The sequence below is a fragment of the Protopterus annectens genome, chromosome 1.part1 (assembly GCF_019279795.1).
Source record: "Protopterus annectens isolate FY-2018-M chromosome 1.part1, PAN1.0, whole genome shotgun sequence".
In the NCBI taxonomy this organism is placed as follows: domain Eukaryota; kingdom Metazoa; phylum Chordata; order Ceratodontiformes; family Protopteridae; genus Protopterus; species Protopterus annectens.
The window spans coordinates 253,239,636-253,264,280 of record NC_056726.1 but is presented as its reverse complement, the minus strand read 5'-3'; positions in this window follow the sequence as shown (position 1 = coordinate 253,264,280).

The window sequence follows — 24,645 nt, the reverse complement described above, 5'->3', positions numbered from 1 at the left end:
TAGCAGTTGCTAAGGGCCGTCTTGCATGCACACGGATTCTAAACATGGAAGGGCGCAGTTTGGAATGTACTGTGTGTCCATCTACACAACGGCATACTGGGCATGCTCACACACGTAGCAGTTGCACAGGGCTGTCATGCATGCATATGGATTCTAAACATGGAAGGGCGCAATGTGGAATGTACTGTGTGTCCATGTATACAACGGCGTACTGGGCATGCTCACACACTTAGCAGTTGCAAAGGGCCATCTTGCATGCACATGGATTCTAAACACAGAAGGGCACAGTATGGTGTTACTGTCCCCACGTACATGAAGGCCACTCACATGTACTGACCAGTACACACTCACGAGCCTTCACAGATGTCTCAGGTGCAGATCACAGAGGTACACACCGCAGTCTACTATGTAGCCCTCAGACATCACCATGTCGTTGGACCAGCAATGCACAGCCATACATTACCACAACACTGTGTGACTCATGACCAGTGGACTGTACATAGGTCTACAGCAACTGTGCAGACTACACATGTACCGACAGGGTTCCATCATGTGTTATGCATTGCAATGATACCACTGTACATAACCAGGTCGGCTCTACACATAACAGGGGCCCTGGGTCTTACACAGCTGTGACAGATGACTGTCTCTGTACACGAAAGAACACACATGTTTGGATATGACATACATGTAATCGCAGTGGATATGTGCATGGACCATACACACAACACATATGTACATAGCATAGCTTTTGCTGTCCTCCATGCAGACAAGTGGCTACAGCAATCACATGCACGCAAATGGAAGGTGGGTCCATGGCTGTTGAATGCTAACAGTACATGATGTAGCAATGTTGACCGAGGACACATTCCCTCTGTACTAGTTACCCATGACACACATCATATCATACAACAGTCCATGTGTTATGTATGTCATCACACATGTCCACCAATTGCAATGCATACAAACATGGCTACATGACAGGCATGTAGGACCAACACACATGTACAATTTGTAGTGTGCATGCAGCTACCATGCATGTGCAGTAGCTGATGTATGTAACTCATCTGTGCCTAACTACAACATGCAGTTGCAATGCAGCCCCATCATTGACACCTGTATATGGTGAAATACAGACAGTACGGTAGGATGTACATCAGGTATGGATGGATGTGTGTACATAAAGTGGTGATCCACCTGTGCAGATGGATGTTTGCCAGGGATGGCTCACAGGTGTGTCACACGCCATCCTACCATTACATGTGCAAACAGTACGCTATGTTATTGTTACTTGACGGTGAAGACATAAAACCTATACAGCGGTCAGGTGTTACTGACTGTAAGTCACTTGACACCTGTAACACTTACATTCTCCCATGTGCATATAGCAGCACAATTGCCAGAGGTAGCGTTGGTACACATAATGCGGCCAATACTGCTGCATGTCTGTCAGACGTATCATCATATAGCAGGTGTATCATTCACAGTACTGCCAGTGTGTTTGCTTGTGTGACCATATATGCCACATATGGTGGGGAATACATCCCAATTGTTACACACCCCTGTACACTGTTGTAGACATCTGTACATACTGCAGTGTGGAAAGCATGACATAGGCAGAGGTGGTGTGTGTATCACACACATATCAGCTATCTGTATGTGAATGACATTTGTGGTCTCCACAGTTTGTGTGTGTGTGTATGTATGGCTGTCTGGTGCATGGATTGAGGGTGTATGCTACCATACAGAACACACAGGATCCCTAACCCCTCATGGTGATGCAGTCTACTACCCTGTTGATGCCATCGGTCTCAGCCGTACTGGCTACCTGTACATGTTCTTTCTCTGTGTCGCATCGAATGGGTGCACAGTATTGTGAGGGTGATTACCGCATAGGCAGGGGTCCTCACCTCAACACTATGGAGTGTGCATTATAGTGTTGTTGACCCCGTGAGTGTGGGCATGTTCATGTAATGTGACAGGGTATTACTGCTACACAGTGAGGCCTCATGCTATCAAGTGGCCTCTAACGTTGTCATCGGGCGGACCGCTGTGTATAACCCCTGCACCATGTCAGCATACCTGTGATGTGACCTGGTATGGATGTCACATCTCTAGCCACTGTAGCCTATTAAACAGCCCACATGCTTCTGGATCAGTATATGTGTGGACATCTGTGGTATGTTAGCCTTTCCAACAGTCAGGTTGAGGCTACGTATAGCATGCTGATATTGCCATATGTGCCTGTGAGTACTCCACAGTTACACATGGGAGACTGCAAACACTGCTACCTGTAGGCACATGCAAGTAGACCATAAGGAGGGAACCAGGGCATCATTACCAACATGCTGCTACTGTTGTTACCGAGACACATACTGTGAACATATAACAATGCATGCTAAACCTGTACTACATGGTATGTCTGGTGCGTGTCAACAGTACACAACTAATGTAATATACACTTCTCTCACTATTCTTACACAACTAATGTAATATACACTTCTTTCAATATTCTGTTCACCCTGTGCATCAGACCATTTGAGCATGTCCCTGTACCGATAGTGTGGATGACAGGGATGCAGCACAGGCTTCATCATATGCACAGGGTGATAATGTTTGCCAGGGGCATAGGCTGCACCAATGGATGACATCATGTGTGTGGGTAAGGGCCGATGATCTGATTGGACATGTCTGTTCAGTATGCATGTGGGTGTTGTGGTGCCCTACAGATATGTTTGCTGTGTGCGTGTATGTGTGCACACAGTTCTGCCTTTTGTGAGGCCTACACAGGGGTATTATTGACAGCTCCAGATTGTACAGCCCAGGATGTACAGCTCACTGTGTCCGGCCATGGCCACGTGACCTGTGCCTGCCAGGGGTTGCACGGGCACTACCAGGCGGAGGTACAGATTGGCTACTGTCCGACGACACATGTCCACTGGAACCATGTCCCTGCTGGGAACATCCAGGACCACGTCCATGTGGCCTGCTGTGTCCTGGTGTGGACAGCGCAGCACCAGCTGCACTGCTACTGTTACCGGCACTATGGGAGCGGGCATGTGAGGTGGCACACTCACGTTGACCTGCACTAGGTGGTGTAGCTGGCCTACGTCCATGCAGCCTACGCCTCACTCCTACAAGATGTTCCAGCACAGACAGCTCACGCTCACGGATTGCCATGCCACGGTCAAGGATTCCGACCATGTCACCCAATCGCCTGTCCAGAACATCAGCAATCTGCTCTTGACCATTTGCCAATGCCTGGATGTTTTCGTTTAGAGTATGGATAGCAGCCCTCTGCAGCATCTGCCCTTCTCTGTTCTGTCAATCAGCACGTGCCTGTGCTGCCATTACAGTCTGGAACATGTGTCTGGTGATACCAGCTGCTGTGCTCTGTCCTGCAGGTGCATGTCTGCCAGAGGTCCTCCTACGAGCAGCACCGGCCACATGCCTGTGTGGCACATCTGCAGTCATTACACTGACACCATGGTGTGGAGACACACCTTCTGTAGCCACCACATGTTCCTGTTCCACACTAACAGATGCTGACTGTCCTTCCTCTATGGCCACTAGTGATGCGGTATGTATTGGCAGCAGAACTGTGTGCGGGGAAGAGGGGGACATAGCTGGGATGGCAACCATTGGCACAGATTCAGCCCCTGACAACCCTGCCTGTACCTCATGCATATGTTCATCACTGCTAGTATCTGTGGGGACACTAACATCAGATGGACCGCAGGAGGGTAACGCACCTACATCACCTGTGAATGCAAAGAAAGACTCTAAATTACAATAGACACACACACAGACACACACACAGACACACACAGACACACCATGCAAGTGATTTGACAGACAGCATGCAGCATGCATGTGATACAGCAGACGGCATGCAGCTCAGACATTAATAGTGTTAGTTAGCATACCGCCCTGGGGTGCACACTACAGCAAGCAGGTGTCATATCAGTAGCCATGCAGCTCACACAATCATGGTAGTAAGCATGCATCCCCGTAATACACCATATGGACCAGAACAGGTTAACAGTACACATGGCTGACGTGACCTTGACATGTAATCTGCTGACGTGTGCATTAACATGCATACATGTCTGACACAATGGTGTCCTGACACATGTACAGCATCGTAATGGGCATCACATTGCAGTGTTGTCTGTATGCCCTACAGATAAAAGGCATGTTTAGCAAATGTGCATGAGAATGGAAGGGTAGTGTGAGCCATCTACATTGCTATACAGTGTGAAGTACAGACACTGTGCCATTGTATGGCATCATGAGGCATCTATATTGCTATACAGTGCATAATATGCACACATTGCATAGCCATAACTGCATGCATACCCATGACATAACTGTGGATTGTGACCCACGATGCTGAGGTGTATACACACCAAACCATGCTGTGTCATGTGACAGGTCACTGGAAGACCTACAGAAGACACCCCTGCACAACTACTGCAGAGTTTTAGCTGCCTGGCAACCATGTCCACACATGGCAGACTTGTCAATTCACCACGTCCCATGTGACATTGATGTACCACACACACGAGGTGCATAGCTAACGGTGATGTCCTACAGCAGCAAGGGAAATGTACAGTATCTGTGGCCTGATGTGGTGTCAATGTCTGTGGAAGCTGTACAGGTGACTACTGTCATGCTATGACACAGTCGTGATGTTCAACACATCTTATATGGTAGACTTAAGTGACATCTCTACTAGCTGTGCACAGGCTATTAGGATGTCCAGTGTACCACATCAACTGTATAATCAGTCAACTAAGGCTATAATTGGACCATGTGTGGACAATGTGCAACAGGGTGTATACATATCACATCTACTGCATGGCTACATGTCTCTGGCCATCCCCCATGGCCATGTGTGAACATGTGTTGGCCAAATGTTTGTGATGGCCATCTATCTCACATGCCTGTGTTGTCCCATATGGCATACACCCATAGATGTCAGATATGTCACCATCCACAGGGCTATGCAGACAATGGGTTGTATGTTTGGTATGTGGGGTATGTGTTATGGGATAGTGTGACAATATTGCAGCCAGAACACTACATGTCTGGGACATGTCAGATGGCACATCACAATGTGTGTACCCATTGCAGGGGCATATAACACAATGGTGACTCCTGTGGGCTGCCCATATCCCAGCTCACTGTGTGGTACTGTTTGCGTACCACACGTGTTGTTCCAATGTATAGTACATATGCCTACATTGTACAACACCTCCACCATTGTATGCACAGCTGTCCACACATTTAGCAATGACAGATACTGTGGTTTCATGTTGGTGTATCATTTCATTTGTATATATTGCACATGGGTAGCCAGTGTGAAAGATGGGTGATGCAACCTGTATATCATGACTGGACCGAACATCAAGTGTACAAGTGTTAACTGGCCACATGGCGAATAGATCTATGCTTTAACATGCCTGGTAGTGATGACAGTCTCACCGGCAACAGACTAATGTCTGTGCGGCATGCCAGAGGTACCTGTATAGGGGTGACACAGCAGTTTGAACATTATCCATGACTGTATAATAGCCACAGGGTGCACTGTGCATGTTAACACATTCACCTGTACAATAGCATATAGTATGCACATGTGTGCATACACAGGGTAGCATACTGTAGTATGCAGCATGTGTGTCAACATACCTTGCATATGATGTTACATTACATAATGTACAGTGACACATGCAACGAAATGGGATATAATAGTCATATGTACGGTACTGACTTACCAGGCAACGCCAGGCTCATTGGTTGGGAGACACCCACCTCCACGATGGCAGCTAGTGTTTGTGGATGCTGTTCTGAGGGTGTCCGCAGACTGGCCAGTAGCTCCTCGGTGTGTGTGAGTGGGGGCTGGGTTGGTGGCCCACCACCTGTTCCACCTTGTTCCCTGGCGATTGCAGTGGCACGCTGTTTCGCATGTCATATCAAGTCCATGCAGTGTCTGCCCATCTGCTGATAGGTGCGGTTATGGCCACCCACATCATTCACCCTCCTGCGAAGATCCTGCCACAGGTCGTCATGCTGCTGGGCATGCTGTGGCACATGGCTGAACAACAATTCATAGTTCTCATGGAGGTACGGGATGAGGACATCATCCTCCTGGCAACTGTACACTGGCAGGCGTGAACCAGGCATTATCTGTAAGACATAATGATGGTGACAGGTCACAGTATCAGAGATGTACAGAGATACTGCTGCACATACATTTCTAGTAAATCTAGTACATCTGCACAGTTATCTTTGCAAATCATCATGACACTGACACGACTGACATGTTTGTGTCACACACATGTAACACCCATTATGCATTGGATATCATCACTATATATGTGTGTCACCTCATTCAATTGTTCATACTCCATGTGAATGCTGTCTTGATGTGGGCATGTCTGTTTGCCTGCACTGGTGTCCTTACCTATCAGCACATGCCTGGATGTGTCCACGGTAATGCTGTTGACCTTGATACTGAGTATATGTCACATATCAACACATACACTGCCTTAATGGACTTGAGCAGTGACAATGCACACATACGCATGGAAACCTTTACGTGCATGTGCTTTGCCATATACATCTACACGGCACTGTACAGCTGTTCAACATCCTGCCACAGATCGCCTGTTTTGCACATGTGATAGACATGGGACAATGGCTAGTTGGACGTCATTCACAGGGATGGTTATCAACTATAGCATGTACGAGTAAGGTTTCCTAGCTGTATCCGACAGCCATTTTGCTACTGTGAGGTACATCAGTGCCACATTACTGATCCAGACAGTTGATAATACATCTACCATGCGGTCATCACACCATGTATGACAGAGATGACATGTGCAGCTTTGATGGACAGGGTTGCATGGTATGATGGGAGTATGTCACATGTATGGCACAGGGATCTGTCCAGCATGTGGTGATCCTAGTAGTAGGACGGTGGCTGTCCATGATGTATGTCTTTCAGATCAGGATATGTACATGTAGCATGTCCAACATCATAGTGTAGCACATGTCTTTATGTAAGGTATCCAGCATGCTGCATAGTGGAGGTGAGGATTGTGAAGGCTGGTATCGCCCATCCACACATGGCCAATACCCCTTAAAGGTGATATGTGATCCAATATTGGTCACCCGAGTACTGAGTATGCCTGTCCAATGATCTCCATGCTCATGGATGGCACCCTGTCATGACATGGGTGCCTCGTATGACTACCTAAGAGGCCTAGAGATGTCACCAATTCAGGGAGGTGAACTGCACAGCACCATCCCTTACACAGTGTCCATAATGTTGACCACAGCCTAGCTGGTAGTTAATGGGTACAGGGATATTCACCTAGCAGTGACAATGCTGATATCATCTGTCAGAATGTGCACATATGTCACACACCTCACCCACAAAGCCCATTCTGTATGTTGTTCACAACACTGAGACAGCTATTGCTCATAGGTCATGGCCATTCACATCCTTACATACACTGATGCCTCACATTTGTCTGTGTGGTATGGGCTACAATGAGGGGGGAGTACAACACATTAACCCTGTTTTACTCTAGCTGGCAGTGGTGTGATATGCACATGTCACTCTGGCACCTTTTGAAGTGTTGATTCTGTCAATAGGCCACTGGTAGAACACTCCTGTGACATATGAAGGTACATGTAGTCAAACATCCATACTGTCATATGCATCTGTACTGCTAACATCTACATAGATAATGGCTCATGGACTTGCAGACCATACTCAGCAAGGTAATAGTGCGGTGCCACCAATTATGACTGTCGTCACCACTTGTGGGTTGATATTATCCAACACCCTATCTGTATTGTATTTTCATGCTCAGCACTTGTTCAGAACTTGTGAGCACTTCATGAGCTACTGATTAATATAACACCCATTCCACACCATTTCTCAAAAGTACACTGTCTGTCCTTACATTTCCAGCTTGCTTACAGTACAACAGCTGTTGTACACACGTAACTCACATATCTTGTGAGACATGGTTGTATATACAGGCATGTCCAACTGTCACGTACCAGTGCTATTGCCTGTCTATATGATGAATATGGCATACATGTGGCAATAGAGCAATTGTCTCATGTACACAGTCAATGCTCACCTCCCAACATACGACACGCAGCCTGTGGGAGATGCACATATGCAGCCATGCTGGGGGTAATGCTGTCACCAACCCTGACTGAACCTAACAATCATGTGGGGATGTGTAACATTTACAACACACCCCACTCATCACATAGTCTCGCAAGATCTCCACCACCACAAGCCACACATACGAGTACAACTTGTGCAGTACCTCTCCATACTCTGTGTAGGCACCAAAGGCAGCCCCCATCACCAAACACAACAACCATAACTTATAGCCCACAGACTCATGTGTGCCCATCACATACAGCCAATAGGGTGTTATAACATACACAACACACCAGTCATAGGTGACTCTGTAGGCGGTCACACTGATGTCCCACTCAGCAGGCTACACAAGGCGATAGTCACTTACATCTTGCTGTCGGGTAACTGGTTCTGCAACATAACCTATGCACCCATGCCACACCTCACCAGGTACAATTTGACTGTCATTCTCCATGTTAGTGTGACTGCCCTGAGATGCAACTTCACAGACTATGTGTGCAGGGACATGCAACATCTCACCAGTCTTGTAGCCCTGAAGGTATGGGCCAAGCCCTGGGGAGCATTATGCATTCATCCGGACCTGATACCACTGTACAACAACTGACTGTGTCACTTCATCAGTTGCCTATGCTTCTGCTGTCATTCCACAGGCATCTGGTATCTGTCTGCTTTGACTGACATGGTCAACAAAACACGATGCTTTGGCACAGATGACCTGCACCTGTCAGCCCTGGGAGTACAGATAACATGTAAGGCTCTTGCTGCTTCTATACAACCTGTCTTGCACAGTTTCCAATAACATTCACCACCAGAACGGGAACAGGCAAGAAAAACATGTGGTCATGTGATGCAATGCTTGACATCTTCATCTCTGACACACACAGGCAAGGCACTCTTTATAATGGACCACTTCAATATCTCTGCAGTGACTGGGACCTGTCTCTAGGCTCTGCAGAGCACACCTGCAATGACAGGTTATACACAGACCACACCTTTCAGTCAAGTAACCTGGACCGGCACACCGACGGCTGAGGTGTTCCCATATTCCACTATGTTGTACACACATCCTGGCTAGTTACTTAGCACAATGCATCAGAGGAGCTCCATGTGCAACTAACTGTGGCCAGAACTGCTATACACATTGCAACAAGTTACGGATTCAACAACATACCCCACGGTTACTAAACCTCATTTCTTGGTGTACTGGACAGTATGGTTCAGACAGGTACTACTGATGTGAGACTGACACTACCCCACACTTAACTGGGATAGCCACTCATCTACCGACACATTAGGTAATGCTGTCTGGGATTCATAACCTCCACTCGGCTGGATCAACCATACACACCACCTCCAAGACCAACAATATCCTAGACATGGACACTACCAACATGTGACTGGTGTTCCACACCTGAGGTTATCCCCTCGTTGGTGGATTCCGAACATATGCTAATCACCCTTGTTATCCACATCCCGGCACCACACCCTTCACGGCATACACAGTACAAGAGTACTACAACGCCTACTACAGACGTCTTATGACAGCAGTAGTTAACGTCATGACACCCGTGCAGATGGACAATGCACATACAAATGCTGAAACATACCCCAGTGCACTTCATTAGCACTTACACAACTGCATGGATCATGCTATTCCACACAGAGCCATGATGGTACCCACCAAATAACGGACGCCACTCTGGGGGTCCAGTTCCATGGACATAATTTACAACAACAGGTGAAGGCTGTTGCAAAGTGGAGTACAATCCCATGGGTGGGGTAGCTCACTGGTCAGCCTCAGTAGGGTTACGGGATCCCTCATCACATACTCCAAACCTAACTATGTAAACATTACTGTGACACATTCCAGGGTGTATCACAAGGCATTATGGAGGTATGTCAGTAGTCAATGGCAATACCCACATCTGCTCTGACATACAGCAGTTACTCGGGAACATTACAGAACCAAGTGATGTTGCCAACATGCTGGTGGATGGGTTCAATGCTAACATTACACCCTCTCACTCCCTACAGGGCCACAATCCATGCAGGAACATTGCGGTGTCCCTGCGGTCACAACTACACAGTACTAACCTGCACTCTATAAGGCCTGGAACACTGACTCCATGTGACCGTCCAACATCCCAGGCTGTGATTTACACAAACCTCTGAGCAACATGTCTCCCCACTTGGTCACCATATTCAGTAATAGCCTTGTATCAGACATTGTGGCCCCTGAATGGCACACAGCAACAGTTATCACACTCCACACAGGTGGTGCCACAATGCACGAGAGGGACTATTGACCTATACGCCTGACTGGACTGTTCTGCAAGGCTATGGGGCACATCATCATGGAAGTCATTCACAGAGACATTGGTGGGCTCCGGTCCTTTGATGCCACCCAGGTTGGACTTGTTAGGGCCAGAGCATGGCTCCTACACCTGGTAGACTCCTTTGATACAGTTACCAGGGTAGTTGATGATGGTAAGGGGGTCCACACAGCCTACATTGTCCTCTCATTGCCTTTCAGCACTGTTCTCCATTCTGGCATTGACAACATACACAATCACCTGCACATCGACCCTATGTCTCAGGATGTTATGCAAAGTGGCTCACGGACAGGACACACACAATGAGGGTAGCATACCATAGTACCTACTGTATTTCAGTTACACTTGGCATACCACAGTCCTCAGTCATAGGGCCCCTCATGTTCGGTATATGCTTCCCTGAGGTACAGACTAGCACAGAGGGACTTTCCCTGACTAGCTTTCAAGACAACTGCATACAAAGCACCATGATTGATCCACCAGCTGATACTGACTCCCTCCATAAGGGTGTCACTGTGACGGATACCTGATATCAATATCATGGCCTCAAGCTGCATGACACAAGGTGCATGAACATCCCCTTTGCATTACACCATTCACCCACTGACTATCACATAGGTGATGGTCCCCTACATATATGTAACATTGTACATGATCGTAGTACACACGTATGTCGCACCCACTCCTTTGATAACAACATTGTCACTGTGGCGTGGATATCCTTCTACGTGGCCACACTTATCTGTACTGGGTTTGTAGCTGGAACATAGGCACCCGTTGTACCTCTGAACTCCAGACGTATACACACATTCAAGGGTACAACATCCCGTTTAGGGTGTACCTTACAGAACAGCTACGGCTTTACATACCACAGCATTAACACGCCATGACGTTTATTGAGCTCCGACGGTTGACGTATGTGGCAGAACTATGGACACCATGTCTGTACACATTTGCATACTACATACTCAGGGGTGACCTCTGCTGAACAGACAGGGCCCATGTCCACAACAATATTCATGGATATACTCCACATAAGCGACATAAGCAAAAGCCACTGTGGGCAACATGCTCATGGATATGTGCACACATGCAACAATGAGTGGGATGTGCTTGAGGGTTACATTCCCAAACAAGACACTCACCATGCTTTGGAACATGATTCCTATGTACATCACACAGGGACACACAGTAGCACTGTACATGTGATACCTCACTTGGTGGATGGGAGACACGCATGTACGCCAGGGATAACTGTAGTGGCTGTACTGTGCAGAGGTGCAGGTAACACATGGCTCTGCTGTTCACAGACAGGGCACTACCCTAGAGAGGTGCCACTGGTGTAAACACTGTAGTTGGGCTTACACATAGACTTGCCAGACTGCATAGTACCCCACTATGAACCTGTGAAGCTATTACATGTCCTTTGTGCATGGGTAATTGAGTAGCTCTTCCATTTAGATTAGCTATCATGCTGTTACAGTGTCCCATGACTACAAGCCATATGTATCCTGTTATTGTATATTGTACATGCCAATAGATGATACCTTTGGTATGCATGATATGCCTGTTATGCTGTGTAGAATATCTGACATATCTACCTACAATACTGTACATTACACATATTTTACATATTATCCCATAATGCAAAGCATACTTGCACAGCAGGACCACCTTAGACATGTCATTGTCATTATATGCCCATACACATGCCTACTGTGACAGTATATCAACATATACTATCCCCTGCTATGGCACGTACTTGTTGGACATACCCTACCATTGACGGTGGGTGGTATGGAATTGTTCTGTTTAAAGCCCTCATGTAGCATCCCTTGTGGTGTCTGTGATGTTTACCTTGTGGCCCACTGCAGGACACACAATTTCTACAAGCTTTACTATGCTTAGCAAGACATCACTACATAATACCTTTTCCCACTTTATGCATTGCGGACACTTTTAATTAATACAAAACAGGCTATACATACACTAACATAATTAATACAAAACGGGTTATACATACACTTACATACTGAGTGTTCTACATACCTTGTTATCGTTCTGGACTTTCGTAACTATCTCTCTTACACTGTTTAAACAGTTCTATGGTATGAGCATACGGTTTGAATGTCTGGCAAGTCATCCTTATATACGTCGATACCTGTAGCATGTGGCTTCCTGCTGCCAATTGGTGTTCCTGAGTGAATTATTACTTGCACATCAGCTGTGCAGCTACTCCATTCGCCAATTATGTGGCAACAGTGGGGTATAATTGAATTCTCCACTTGGGTGTTGCCCATTTGCCCTACCTTCGGGGAGATGGCCTGTATCGTGTTTTGTTGTGTGTAATTGCAACTGCTATGTGTAGAGACACGGATAGTTTAGATTCATGTCCCCCGTGGATTGTGTGTGACAGCTAGAGTATGTGGTTCTACATGTGAGTGTACCTGTCATCCCAACCGTCTGATAAGGGACTATTGCAAAAAAACCTGTAACATCGCCGTTTGTTCCATTATACAATGGCTATGATTTCACATGGTGCCTTTAAAATGTGTCTCTCACAAGGTATGTTAACACGTCTGCAGATGTAATTGATTGACTGGATGTTTGTGCTGTAATTACAGTCTGTATTGCTATAGTTTCATGTGTGGGGGATGTAGGTGGGTGTACGTAGCATATACAGGTTTGTGGGGCTTGCATTTCTACATATTCCATATATGTGTGTGGGCTCCTTCCCTAATTAAAGACCTATCAGTTAGTAGACTTTTGTTACGGGCATATACATTGGGCCGTTGTTAATTGGTTTCTATATAGTATGCAGGTGAGGTTGATACTTCCATACCTCCTGAATTACAGCGATATGTAAAGGAATGTTACTAAATGACAGCTGTCCCGTGTATTTCTGTCCCAGATATTTGCATTCATTGCAGTTGTGTTGGTAACTGAACCTCTTTGGCATGGGTTGCCACCTTTTCAAATGGCCATTGCGCGACACTTGCAGGACACACATCAGTGTTTACAGGCCGACACATACCCATGGTCAGTACACAGGATAGCACATACTTTTATCCTCAATACATACTTATTGTTGTAGGACTTTGGCTACTTATCATATTGCATGTAACATTTACGTTTCTTACATACAGGCATAACTATTTAATGCAACTATTACATAATATATGGGACATAATAATGTCCTACAATCTCGGACATTTGCCCTTTTTAATGTTTTATGTCAGGACACAACTGCCCAGGGAGGGGCTGTCCCTCCTAATGTGGGACAGGTGGTAACCGTATGCCTACGGCTAGCTATAACCACACCTACCGTAATGATCTACCTCTGAGTTGGCACTAACAGACACATGATGCAGACACACACACACACACACACACACACACACACACACACACATTACACTCACATGGACACGCACATGGCACCCTCAACACACACATACACAGACTACGGCAATCACAAACACATTTGAACACAGTATCTACGTGGACCGTAACACCGGCAGCGGTAACTAAATGTCCCTTCATATCGTGATAATATTACTCACGGTTCTAGTGTTCCGGTACTGTGTTCTTTCGGTCTTTCAGCCTCATGGTTACGCGTGTCGGTATGTGACACATTCCATAGTTGGCGGTATCCTATTTATTTGTACCTCCATGGTTATGTACATGTCGTTGACCTATCTATATATTTGCAGATATCGGTGAATCCGTATATATCAATATATATCTCTCTATCACCCTTTCTATCTGTATTATATATATGTATGTGTGTGTATATATATATATATATATATATATATATATATATATATATATATATATATACATATATATATATATATATCTGACAGAGAGAGTGACAGGCAGACTACACCTTTCATTGTGTACTTGTCGGTGTATACTGTTTCCTGGACTCTGCACGTTTGTGTTTGAACCTGTCACATTACACATCTGCCGTAGGTACATCTTGGCTACCATAGTGTTAGGTGATTGTATACATGATTGTTTGTTCTACTCCTGGCAGTGGTCATTTTACCCTTCAGAGCAGGCACTATTAGTACAGGGGTGAATAATGCTGGTTTCACCTGTTCTGGACATCACTGACCGTGATCTGCGTGATATTCAGAGAAGCTTAGCCCTGTTTCACGCATATCCGTATAGTCAAATTTAAACAACGCTTACCAGCACTGGGCAACGCATATTCCCGCTAACGTGTGCTAAACATGATCTGATGACCTGCATCCAACATGCATTATTCGTGCCTTTGGGATTACGTTACATCCCTTGCAGGATGTGGGACCGGGAACATACACGACGGTCACTGCATTTACCACTTGGGCATCTGGGATTTGTACATGTGTTATGGCATTTTGCATGTGGAGTATACTATGGCTGTTACTCCATACTGCAATCGCATGGGTAACTCAGTTAGTTTACATATGGATGAGTCCAATTAATGGTATGTCCATGTGATGTTTACTGGATGTGCTCCAGCATTGGGTATGTATATCACAGTGAGCCACAGATGATAATGTGCTACACCTTCAAACGTCCATAGGTTGAGCATGTTGGGGTGACAGATACCTGTTATGGGTACACCCCATGCTTTGACATGACATCCATGATTCCATTATGTGGAGCCCCTTATTAACGCAGCAAGGAATCCATGCAGAGTGTGTGAAGAACAGTGCTTACACACATGTGATCCCACGATTGCCTCTGCTCCAGTGAGCGACAGTTGGTTACTCGATGTTCTGGTGACAGCAGACACTGTTTGTCTCGTTTGGTGTATGGCCTCTGACAATCAGGCGTGTACCTATCGATGTACCTAGGAACCTATACACACAGCACCAACATATGCTGATAGGTTCATGTACTTTTCAGGTGTTGACATTCCTTGTTCCAATAGCTGTTGTGTGTACAATATTTGAGGGCTGCCTATGTAGGACTCACACAGTAGGCCATCTATACATTACAATTTACAGGTGGTCATGTGTGTGTGCCATCCATTTTACTGTGTGTGCAGATGGAGAGGTGTGTCAGTCCATAGGGGCTTACACTGTCAGAGTATGTGCTATACGTTCCCTCTTTGCCAAGGCATAGGCATATTGGGCACGCCTCCGTCTGCCTACTGGGGCTGGCACAGGGTGTTCGTGGTCTTAATCCCTCTGTGCCTGTGATGGCCTTGGCAATTGCAGTGGGCTATGAGGGCCTTCACCATTTTGTCCCTGCTGCAGCTGTTTCCACAGGATAATATTATGTAGCATGGCACATACTATGAAGATGTGAGCACACGTGCCTGGAGAGTACTGCAAGGCTCCACCAGATGTGTCCAAGCAATGGAACCATGATTTCAGCATCCCGGACACACCCTCTATGATGATTCTGGTTTGTGCGTGTGCCTCATTATGGCGTTCTTGCATGGGTGTGTGTGCATTTCTGATGGGAGTTATCATCCATGGCTCCAGTGTATAGCCAGCATCCCCCACAAGGTGGCCATGTGGGGTGTCCCCCCTGACAAATACCTGATACATCTGTGAGGCATACCAGATATGGGAGTCATGGTAGCTTCCAGGGCTGCCAGCACACACATCCATGATAATGCCCTGGGCATTGCACACGACCTGGCAGTTGATGGAGTGGAATCCCTTGCGGTTTATGTAGCACCTACCATGCTCACCGGGTGGTGACTTGATTTGTATGTGCATGCAGTCTATCACACCCAGTACCCCTGGGTAGTGTGCCACATGGTGGAAGTGATGCATATTGCTGGCCAACTCCTCCTGAGTTCGGGGGAAGTATATATGCTCATTGGCATGTGGTAACATGGCATCCAGGAACTAGTGTAGTACCCTGGATGCTGATGCCTGTGAGATCCCCATTATATCTCCAGTTGGCCTTTGAAAGGTACCTGTGGTTAGTATTCGCAAGCTTACACATACCTTCGTGTCCACTGGGATGGGTTCCCTTCTGTTGTTTCTGGTTCTCAGGCGTGACTGGCACAGCTCAGCTATTTACTGTAAGATGTCTTTGTCCACCCTGTAATGCTCTACTATCTCCAGATCATGTAGCCCCTGATAGGTTACCCTTGGTCTGAACACTCTTCTCCTCCTCCAGGGCCTGCGGTGGTTGTCAGCATCATCCTCCACAACACCGTCAGTCTCTAACACATGGTGATGAATCACAGCTATGGCAGCTCCCAACATGTACATTTTAAAAGTTCCCCATGTGTTTACACCTATGGTGCAGTGTTTGGGAATACACAGGTGTGTGTAGGGTGCTTTCACACTTTATACTATTGTGCTGTGAACACCAATGATGTCATAGGGTGTGTATGCATGATCGTAGCTACAGGGTATCTTATGTGTTTTACTACAAGAACTACTATTGTGGTGCCTTTGGTGTTGAATTACACTTGGCTGCCATGGATTACCTCTTGCCCTTCCCTTTACATTTCTTCACATTTCACCTACCATTTTCTGGCATGCATCCTGCAGCCTGCTTTCATTTGTACTTTCCTAGACCTGGCTTATCTTGCATAATGTGTTCTGTTGCCGGTCTACTGTAGGTTTGCTTTGCTCTGCTATGACAGTTCTTCTTTCTTTGCAATCTGACCCCTCCCCTAACCTGTTTTGCAGGTTTTTGCGAGCAGACTTGTCAGCTGCCGTCGATTGCCTTCTGTGAGTTAATAGGTGTTAATTGCTCAGTTGTACTCCAATTACCCTACTGCAGCATTTCCTTCTTTTCTTCCCCTGACCTTCCTGTTTGTGCTATGGTTCGCAGCGCATGCATCTACTTACCAGGTTTCAGGCATGTTTTCATCCCAGTACACATGCGCTTTCGGGCACCATATGTGCTCTCATCTAAACAATGCTATACCTACCTCCCCACCCCTGTCCTGCAGCTTTGCTTAGCTTAGCAATGGCCAGGCCAGATTTGCTTTGTTCCAATGTGCTTACAGCTACGGTGGCACACCCCACTGCTGATGTCATGTATACCTCTGAACCACTCCTCTGTGTTATAGTGCTGCACCGTATGTTGCATCCTTAATCTGGTGGGACGTTTGCGATTCAGTATTACCTGCCTCATTTGCATGGCATTGACTACTAATTCATAGTTACCGTGCCGAAGACTGTCACAGACCCTTAGCAACCCTTGCAGCTTGGTTGTGGTGTACCATGCATACCACTGAGTATTATGGTGAAATCCTGATTTGTATTACATTGCGATTTTATGACATTTGTATATATTTTCTTTGTGTTCCAGTTTGCACACACATGCCCTGCGGTTGTACTTTGCGTTACTGTGGACATGACATTAAATGTTGTTTTTTAGGTGTTGTGCATCTATTCTTATGCCATTGGCTGTGCATTTAGCCATTGGCATATGTTAACTTTGTAATACATGAGTCTGGTCTGCTTCCATAGCTCCGATGTTCTGTTTGGGAAAATGTAAACCGTGTTTTTTGGTTTACATTTCCGTGGGCTTATGCTATGCCTGCACCACTTCATGAATCGCTATGTACCTTCATTTGCATGGTGTGGCACTGCACATGGGGTGATTAGCATACCTAAGCCGAGGGCTGCGCAGTTCTGGCATACGCCGGTAGTGCACATGGAACTGGATCATGCCTGAATCGCTCAACGGCCATATTTGGTGTTATGCCGCCTATGCTACGCTTGCGCCTGGCGCAAGCTTCATGAATCCCGGGGATGGTGTTTTCTTTGTGGCTGTTGTTGTTGTCATAGGTATACAGAGTCTACTTTTTATTTTATTTTATTTTATTTTTAAGTTTCTCTTTGGTGATGAAAATCCTAGCTTTGATTTTGTTGTTGGAGTTCAGAAGGATGTTTCTGTTGGAGTTCCAGTGGATTAGGACTAGGGAATCTCTTTGCAGATCTTTCCGATGAATGAGTATTTGTGAAATAGTCCATGTCATCTGCATAGGGAAGGATTGGGAAATGAGAGGTGTGAAAGGGAAGTTTATTTATAAAATGGAGTATGGTAGAGGAATAAGTATGGAAATGTGTGGTATTCCTATTTGAATGCTGACTGACTATGAAAATGAAATATAAAACTTGATGTAGAAGTGGTGATTAATGATGTAGTTTTGAATCCTAGGAATTGAATTGAGACTTATTTCTATTTGCAGAAGGTGAAAGATTAGGGTGTTATGCTAAGTAAGGCTTAAAGCTTTTTTAAGGGCAATAAAAATGGAGCCAAATAGATGGTCTCAGGCTATAGCTAGTAGTATTTCATTTGTTAGGGTCCATAGGATTGTGATTGTGCTCCAAGTGGACCGGAACTTATGCTGTTTATGGTACAGAAAGTTGTATGTAGTGATGTATTGCATAAGTTGAATAGAACTTTTTCAAGCAGTTTTCTTATAGCAGGAAGGATAAAGATAGGCCTGCACTGGGAAGATTTGGTTGGCCCAGATTTTTGAAAATGGCTGATCACAGTTATTTCCATATATTTGGCATTGTATTTTGTGTTGGGCAGAGATTGAAGATGTGTTGCAGGGAGGATGTGAGGAAATCCCTTCAGTGGTATAGGAACCAGGGATAGTGGTCATTATTGCTTCTGAGAAAAGCCCTAAAGTACTACAAGAAAAGGCAGACTTCTTACCAATACTGTCCTTAGATGGAAACAGTAGCTGATGTCATAGTACACAGTTGTCCACTCTAATTAGTTGCATCCAAACAAGGACTGAGGTTGCATTGACTGGAGTATAAGTCAACTTTAAAGCGGGACACACAATACTTACCAGAAAAAGGTATGGATGCTTCCAGGCAAGTAAACATATTAATAAGGAGTTTAGGATATGTTAAAAATAAATTATCCTCATTGCAAAAAAGTAGAAATATCATTCACTTATAACAAATAGCCATGAAATATGCATACTTTTCAAAAATCAATCTTATTGCAGAATTTTGAATACCCAGAATATATCAGTGAAATATAAATGGCATACATATTTAGTTATTTACAAATACTTCTTAAAAATCAATATAGCTCTCCATTGTTACATTGGAACCCAAATAGCTGAAACATGAGCTAAATTAAATAAACTGGTAAAACTTTTAATTCAATTAAAGCAATCATAAAAAAAAACTTTTTTTGCAATGGGTCAAGCCTCCCCCAACACACACATGTTGAGATCTTTGCCCCTACACCCCACTTATTTACATATATTAACTGAATGGTCTCATAGCTGTTGAGAAAAAATACAGAATGAACCTCTGTTGGTTCACAAATTCACACACTGTGAAAATGAAATAGGTGAGTTTCAAAGCAGGGAATACAAATGCTGATTTGTCCTGTTTACATTTGGTAAGTAAGGCAAAACCAAATATTACACATGACAAAGTAATATCACTCTGCAATGAAACACAAATATTCTAAAAAATATATGCAGATTATGATAAAAAAAATCCAGATCAGTTTTTGCAAAATTACATATACTGCCAAAATATTTTTCAATGTGGTAGTCAAGAGAGCAAACAAATACATACACTGCAACTTTTTAAATCATAAATGGAAAAGGAAAGGAAAAGATTGGATGAATTTTAACATATACAAATTCTAAAAGAACTTTCATTTATATATTTCATTGTACTGATTGGGAGAACATTTTGCACCATAAGAATATTAAAGGCGATCGATAGGAATTCATGGATAAAAATTAATACTGATACTGATGAGTTACAGTCTTAAATACAGTAGTTTAGTGATTTTGTACCAGTGAAAAGAGTATGCATTTTGTTTAAATATATAATACTGTAAATCACTTGCACAGATCAAAAGATCTTATCGATCCCTAAATATTCAAGGTGTGAGTAAAGTAAACCTGTAATTCAGTAAACATAAACAGTCACCAAGATGCCACCAGGTTAAATCCACACCTGCTACTAAAGGAACAATAACTAGAATAAGGAAATCAGCAGTAATAGAAGTAAAAATGTAAACCAAAAACAAAAAAATGAAATAGAGGCTGATTAATTTAGTTCAATAAACAGATTAGGGAATGCAATCTGTCTTCTCTTGAAAGGTGTAAGGGTGCATCAGAGATGCTCACAGTCAAAAGAGCAAGTCAACAACTTTATTAAAGATTAGCGCTACAAATTATCACACGTTTTCGTCCACACAAGCAGACTTCATCAGATAACCATTACACAATACACAATCATCATATATTCCTCAATTAATTAAGAAAGCACCAATCAGATTCCTAAAATAGTTAATTAATAGGTTCTAAACATACCTATTGTATGAAATTTAAAATACTTATTTAAAATAAATATGCACATATAAAGGCATCACAACTCTAATAATAACCCTATACATTTAAAACCAAAAAAAAAAATCAAAAAATCTTATAATATAATGTCTTAAATACATATATGATGAGGCAAATGGCCGAAACAATGGTGAAAACATGGTTATTGCTACAAAAGAAGTGTCCACGATGTGTGGAACCCAAGATATTGGGTTTCCTATGGTTTTTCTCATCGAAAACTGTAACAGAAGACACTCTGGACTGCTGGCCAAGGGAATAACGTAACCGAAGTACAAACAGGTGACTGTAGTAATTCTTCTAATGGTTTTAAGCAAGGCAATGGCGTTAATATTTAATAAAGCTGTTGACTTGATCTTTTGACTGTGAGCTTCTCTGACACACCCTTACACTTTTTATTGGTCTTTTATTGGGTGTAGTCATTTCTCTCTGCTGGTTTTTGTTATTGGTGATTTTGAGAGAGATGGAGAGCTCATTTTCCTCACCCCAGTTGGAAGAAACGAGGGGGGATAACCTGGGAGAAACTCATAAGCTTATTGAACAGCTCTCCCAGCTTGTCGAGCTTTTGACACTGATCAGCCAATCCCTGGGCTCCATTTTCAGCAGGTGTTCATTACCCAGAAATCAAGAGACATTCAGGCCTTTACTCAATGTGAACTGGAATGGTGATGAGGCGAATGGCCGAAACAGTGGAGAAAACATGGTTATTGCTACAAAAGAAGTGTCCGTGATGTTTTGAACCCAAGCTATTGGGTTTCCTAGGGTTTTACTCACTGAAAACTGTAACAGAAGATACTCTGGACCTGCTGGCCAAGAGAATAAAGTAACTGAAGTACAAACAGGTGACTATAGTAATTCTTCTAATGGTTTTAAGCAAGGCAATGGCAAATACAAAGACTTTAATTCGTGGCTTGAGCATAAACAATTTTCTGGGTTTGAAATTAGTACAAATGTGAAGGTGAATGGAGGGCAGATGGATACTTATAAAATCTCTCTGAGTAAATTGTCTGAACTTCTTTCTAAATTCAAAACCCTATAGATTGATAATGAGTACTTATGTGAATGTTTAAGGAGAGAGATTGTACCTAAAGGGCTTAGGGTTATTAAATACCCTAATAACATTGTTAAAGGTTCTGACTGTTATAATGAATTACTGGAGATCTTTAACAAGTGTGGGTTGGATATTGTAAGGGTGACTGCTAAACAAAATGAGATCACCCTAGGTGAATTATGTTCTGAAATTTATGTGTTAAAAATATTACATCAGATTTGATGTTTACAGTGAATGCTGAAAAGAAAAAAAGCATTTTGCTGTTTTTGATGCTATTGATGAGAAATGTGAAGTAAATATTAACAGAAAAATTAAAATGTTATAAAGATACTTGATGGAATATAAAAACAAAACATGCTACCCTGACCCCAAAAAGAACTTTGGGGGTACTAATACTAAGGGTGGACATGAACACAATGATAGGAATAATGTGTACCGGAATTCTAATGGAGAAGTTAATAATGAGATGGATGCTTTACTAAGTGACCCTTTAGAATTTCCCCCACTTTGCAGGTCCGATAGGATTATGAATCAGGAAGCACCTCAATATTTTCAGAATTATGGGGCAGTTGCAAAGCGGGGAATGAGACGAGGGGGCAGAGGGAGGTTTTAAGTATTTTTAATGATGACTATATTTTTAACAATGATATTTTGATTGAAAGTTTTAAATACAGTTATGGTAATTTTAATGTCTTCAGTTATTCTGATTTTGAACCAACTACTGTGTTGTTTAAACTATTGTCCAAATGGTTTATGTTTGTTCCCCGTGTTAAGAGTGACATTTTTAAATATATTCTTGACTTAAAACTTTTTGTGAGAAAAAAGAACCTGGAAATTATGTTTCAGGATCAAAATGGAGTAACCAAAGGACAATGTTTAAAGTGTAAAAGCCTTTTCAACCCCCCAATTCATCCCCAACTTAAGAATTTTGAGTCATTGGTAAAGAAGGAATTAAGGTACTTTTATGCTCATAATATGAGGGGTGGGGTATTTAACTTAAATAAGGAAGAATGGAATATTTTGAACAAGCTTAAAACAGATCGTAATATACAGATAATGAAGCCAGATAAGGGAGGGGGGGAAGTGATAATGAGTACCCTTACACATGAGGGCAAAATGTTTAACTTAGGTGATAGACATCAAGGATCTTTTTTCAGTCATTCCCCACTCTGTTGGCATGAATTGGTTAGAAGCCATTTTGACAGAGGACAGTAATAATTCTACTAACAATTTACATGTGATATTGGTTTTAATGGATTTGGCCCTAAAGATTAATTTTATATCTTTTAATGGTGAATTTTTTCACCAAATTAATGGTGTTGCAATGGGGGCCAATTGTGCCCCTATATATGCCAACATTGTTTTAGCATGGTGGGAGAAAACGTACATCCTTCAATCTGAACTCAGGCAATGTTGGGCACAATACATGAGGTTCTTGAACGATATTTTGGGTGGATACAGAAGCAAAGCTTCATAAATTTTTGATTTATATTGAGTCCATGACTGAGTTTTTAAGATTCTCTCACACTATTTCCAAAGACATTCTACATTTTTTGGATGTCACCTTGGAAAATTTAGAGAATGGGAGTATTAAATCAAGGTATTTTGTAAAAATATGTACTCTAACTCCTATCTACACTATACTACTGCACACCCTCATTTTCAAAAAAAGAGTATTGTGAAAGCCAATTTATTCAAGCATGTAGAATGACTTCAAACAATTTCAATTTTAATGGAGAATGTGATTTCTCTGTCAGTTATTTCAGGAGAGGGGATATCCAGGTGAATTAGTTAATAGTATTAGAGCTGAAGTGACTGCCTTTAGAGATGGCAAATGTAGTCCTGTCCTAGGTACAAACATTAATCTATTGCCTGAGCAAGAAACCAGGACAGTGAATAACATAGATGTTAGTAGAGCGTTTATTACTGAATTTAATAATCACAATGTAGGCTTAAACACCATTCTGAAATCAGAATGGGAAAGATTTTTGGAAATTACAGATCTTGCCTTCCCAGGGTTAGCACCCCTAAAATTTCTTTACAGAAAGGGTAGGAACCTTAAGAGCTTCCTGGAATGTGATAAGGGGGACAAACAAGCTATAAGTAAGAAACATAAAGGTACCCTTAAATGTGATGCATGTCAGCAATGTAAATACATCTCCAATAAGGAAAGTATATGCTTAGTAAGTAGGGGTAGGAATTTGGTGGGAACTGACTACTATAATTGTAATACTGAGAGAGTAGTATACCTTGCAACATGTACCCAATGTGGGTCATTCTACGTAGGGAAAACTGAGTGCAGGTTAAACAGATGTATTTATGAACATACATATGATATTAGAACTAAGAATGAAAAAAATGCTCTTTTTAAACACACCAGTATATGTAGTCAAGGATAATAGCTGTTGTGGTGCAGTGGTTAGCCTTGTTGCCTCACAGCAAGAGGTTCTCCCATTTGATTCTTGGCTGGAGCGCCTTCTGTGTGGAGTCTGCATGTCCTCCCTGCGGTCAAGTGATGTTAAAGACATGCAGGTAGGTGCGAGCATGAATGGGCGTGCCTTCTTTGAAGGTTGGGCATCAAGCTGGCAACTAGGAACTGTAAAACTCTACTGCCAATCATGAGTGGACCAGAGTTCCACTGTGGTGACACCTAACCAGGAAAGCTGAAAGTCTTTTTAGTATATGTAGTCAAGCTAAGTTCCACTTTTTTGCCCTTGAAAGTGTTCCTATGGATATTGGGGGGGACCTTGGGAAA